Consider the following 4,699-nt stretch of genomic DNA (forward strand, 5'->3'; position numbering starts at 1 on the left):
TATATATATATATATATATGAGACTGTATCCATTAATACAGAATACATCATTCTTGAACCCATACATCAAATACCTGAAAAGATTCGAGCACTTCACACTCGTAGCAGACATTTGAACGAAGCTCATTCGTCGTTGTGGAAACTTCCCCCACCCACAGACAACCACTGAGCAATCCTTTGATACTCGTTCGGGCGTCCCAAGAAGTCGATCAGAGTCTGGTATTTGGTGTCAATGATCTGCCAGGAAAAGAGAATGATTTATTTTCACCAATGATCTGCAAGGGGAAAATATTTATCAAAAAATATTTATTTTCATTCAAATAACATAAACATACTCTTGGGAATATGTCTAGTTGGGTTTATGAATTAGGTAGACTGAATAAAAAGTTTGTGTTATAATTCATTAACATTGAAAACATTAACGGCTAACATAAATGATGTCTAGGTGAGTACCCCAGCCACATACTTAATACGTTAGGGAAGCTAAATTCTCTCTCTCTCTCTCTCTCTCTCTCTCTCTCTCTCTCTCTCTCTCTCTCTCTCTCACTAGCTAACTAACTAAATCACTCATTTACATCTACCTTACCACTATTTCTTAATTGTAATAATATTATTCCTAAAGCAAAATTTTGGTTGTTAAAGTTTGACCTACTGGTTAGTATTTTCATGACTGTTCTGCTCCTTTTCAAACCCATCAAGTTATATTTACTATCTTTTTTCACATTCCTTCCTCTTTGGCCCTTGCCTCTAGTTATCATAATATAAATAAAACTAATTTAGTTAATCTCAGTCTCATACAAAGATTCGGATGTAATCTATTTTTTTTTTATCTTTTGGGGTTATTTGATGCACTGGAGGCCATTTCTCCATTATATATCCTATTGACTTAATATTTGTCTGCATGTCTACGAATATTACAAACAGAATTATATTAAAATTTTGAATTCTCATAAGTCCTCCCATAGTTGAATGATTCAGTTTTAAGCATTAAACCAAAATATAATATACCAGTTGGCTTTCTTGGAATCCCAGAAAAGAAGTATATTAAAATTCTGACGCCTTATAAGTCCTCCCATATATGAATAATTCAATTTTCAGCATTAAACCGAAACTAAAATGTACCAGTTCGTTTTCTCTGAATCCAAAATGTACATTAAAATTTCGATGCCTTATAAGTCCTCCCGTATATAAATAATTCAATTATTAGCATTAAACCAAAACTATAATATAACACCTCGCTTTCTTTGAATCCCAGATTCCCCCATCGTTCAAGGGAAGAGAGATTATATCCTGTCTTCAATGCCTGAAAAAGCTTAAAAACGATGGTTTCCCAGTCATCATAATATCTCATACTGTCCTGTTGACAGAACTCTAATTAACAGGCAGACTCCAAAAGGTTGCAGGTCTTTTTAATGTCGACTTCATTAGGCTTCTGAAGTCAATAGCAGACGCAATTAGGAAATGTCTTTTCTTATCAGGTACCGCTGGTCTTTTTTCCTGGATTCTTAACAGAAGTGACCTTACATGCTGTAATACAATAATAATAATAATAATAATAATAATAATAATAATAATAATAATAATAATAATAATAATAATAATAATAATAATAATAATTATTATTATTATTATTATTATTATATTATTATTGCTGTTGTTGTTGTTGTTGCTGTTCTTGCTGCTGCTGTTATTCTATATTTTGCACTTTCGACATGTCGAACAAAATTAGAGGCCTGACAACCAAAAATGTTGAAATGACCTCAGTTCATGTCGCATGCATTTATGAACAGAAAATCCCAGCACAAATATAAAAATTCAACATACCCTAACTCCCTAGTGTTTTCTGTACGCTATACATTTCAAATAAACTGCCCTAAAAGTTCGAGTCAGAAACAGTGCGATAGAATAAAAAAAAAAAACAATCGTCATTCTAAAACCAGACAGAGACCCGACATAGGAGAAAAAAGCACGATGGTTTTACATGACAGAGTCTCGACTTGACTGACCTCTATGAAATACAACTAATTTTGTAGCCTGGAGGAATGTGACTTTCGAAGTAAGGTGTATGTATATGTATATGTATATGTATATGTATATATATATATATATATATATATATATATATATATATATATATATATATATATATATATATATATATATATATATATATATATATATATATATACACACATATATATATATATACATATATATGTGTGTGTGTGTGTGTGTGTGTGATATATATATATATATATATATATATATATATAAATATATATATATATATATATATATATATATATATATATATATATATCAAGTGGAAAGAAATAGGGAGAAGGGAGTTATCTTATCTTGCATATAAATACGTTCGTAATATGATTAAGATATAAAACCATTTTAAAAAGTGTTCCTTATCAAATGTATGACAAAACCTTGTAATATCTCGTAAAGGAAAAAATGAAAAATTTACTAGCTATGATTGAGTGAAGCTTTTATTTTCACGATTACTGTTTTCGATATAAAAAATCACAGAATTTTATCTCTTCATTATTTATGTACGTTATCTATAAATTCTAATTTTTTCCTCTCGTTTTGTCAACGAATGTTTATCAAACAAATAACAGAACATGAAAAATAGCCCTTCTCTGAGTAAAAAAAAAAAAAAACTCTGGAACTGAATATTGTTCAAAGCCGGAAAAAACTTAATCCAATTCTTTATTTTTCTCTTTATTGGTTGACACTTTTACGGTAACCAATCGCAAGCATCGGCAGATATGCAGGAAGAGGTCTGGAAATGCTTAAAAAGTGACACTCGAATTTTAATGCTTACAATAGTGCTTCGAGTTAGTGAACACTAAAATATCTTGTGTACATTAACACCTATCTTTTCTTAATGATATTTACATAATCTTAAAATTATTCTTTCTAATGATATTTAAATCACCTCAAAATTATTATTTATAATGATATTTAAATAACCACAAAATTATTCTTTATGATGTTATTTAAATCATCAAAACATTATTCTTATAAAGGTAATTAAATCATCAAAAAATTATTTCTTATAATAATGATATTTAACTCGTAGCGAAATTATTCCTTCATACAATGGCATTTAAATCATCCCAAGTTTATTTCATCTTAAAATGATATTTAAATCATCAGAAACGTATGTCTTTTTTTGATGAAATTTAAATCACCACAAAATTATTTATTCTTATATTAATATATAAATCATCACACAATTTTATTTTTGTATAGTGATATTCCAAATCATCAAACAATTGGTTCTTCTTATAAAGATAGTTAAATCATCACGAAATAATGTCTCCTTATAATGATATTTAAGTCATTAAAAAACTATGTTTCTTATAAGGATATTTAAATCATCCCAAAATTATTTCTTCTTATAATAATATTTAAATCATTACAAAATTAGAATTTTCAATACGATGATGGCATACTCCATACCATTAACAAGTTTCTTGGAAATATATAAAAAAATAAATATATAATTGTCAACAGTGCAAATATACCTGGAAACAAATCCTATAATCGCTGTCTCGTAAAATAATATTCACTCGAATAATGAAGGGTTCGAGATAAATTATCATGCGTTATTATTTGCCCTTCAGCCGAAGTGACATTGCAGCACGGTCGTTATTAATTACGCCTTTTCGCTGAAAATCCATAAAATTGTAAAAACTGTTATATCAACAACGGGTAATGATATCAAATTCATCCAGCTCAAGGGCACTGAATTACGAAGTAAGAATAAAATAGGACGATAATGACAGCAGCTGATAAAATAAATGCAGCCTCAGATTACATTTTTTATCTACTTTGTAGTCTCTTCTCTCTCTCTCTCTCTCTCTCTCTCTCTCTCTCTCTCTCTCTCTCTCTGCCAGGTGTTGTATTATTTCTGTTCCCAAAATGTAAATAAATTTAGAGGATGGTTGCGGACGTGACTGAAACATGAATCTCCTACTTAACGGAAATTATTATATATTAATGGAAAACGCTTTACTCAATAGCATGTGCGTAATCGGCTTTGAACGATATACATTTATGTCTTTTTCATCTCGGCACACTAATTCTTTTCTCTTAATGTAGTAATGACGTTGAGGGCGTTTAAGACTCAATACTGCTCGTCAATATAAACTAAAATATATTAGAAAATAAGAAGTGTCACACTCAGCAATAAGAATCCAGTGCACGTCTTTTTTTTCTAACAATTCATAATTAAAGAATTAAGCCGAAATGCTTAAACAAATATGGAATTAATGCTGATTACTTACCGGTGGCGAGACTGGCTGAAGAGGTTCAGTACCTTTAGATACCGTCTTGGGCTAAGGGCTTAATATTGACAACCTCATCCTACGAGAACGTCAGAACCGGGTATGAGAGGAAGTTGGTCACAATGAGACCTAAACAAGCCAGCAGAGAACGTAAGGAAACTGGACGTCAACGTCTGAAATGAAAAAAAGAAAGATATTTGATGATTTTCTCAGTCTATATCTAAGGCAATTTTACGTCGAATTCTAATGAAAAATACATAGTAGTGATTGCCAAATCTGAATAGACCAAACTTATCACTGACTCGCAACATTTAAAGGACCGAGATCCACAAGATTTGTCGATTGTTACAAAATTGCAAAGTAAATTTCAGCGTTTCAGAGAATGAAACACTAAC

The 4,699-nt window shown here is 30.2% G+C and overlaps 1 long non-coding RNA gene across 1 annotated transcript in view; it reads right to left on the minus strand.

Moving 5' to 3' along the window:
* LOC136835953 (uncharacterized) overlaps positions 1–4,473 on the minus strand; it is a 43,671-nt gene extending 39,198 nt beyond the window's left edge. Inside the window, exons 1-2 of the long non-coding RNA XR_010852312.1 lie at positions 4,305–4,473; positions 75–237 (exon numbers count right to left, since the gene is read on the minus strand). This is a non-coding gene — a long non-coding RNA (uncharacterized lncRNA). The remainder of the gene's footprint in view (positions 1–74; positions 238–4,304) is intronic.
* Between the last annotated feature and the right edge of the window lie 226 nt (positions 4,474–4,699).

Source organism: Macrobrachium rosenbergii, chromosome 55 (assembly GCF_040412425.1).
Source record: "Macrobrachium rosenbergii isolate ZJJX-2024 chromosome 55, ASM4041242v1, whole genome shotgun sequence".
NCBI lineage: Eukaryota > Metazoa > Arthropoda > Malacostraca > Decapoda > Palaemonidae > Macrobrachium > Macrobrachium rosenbergii.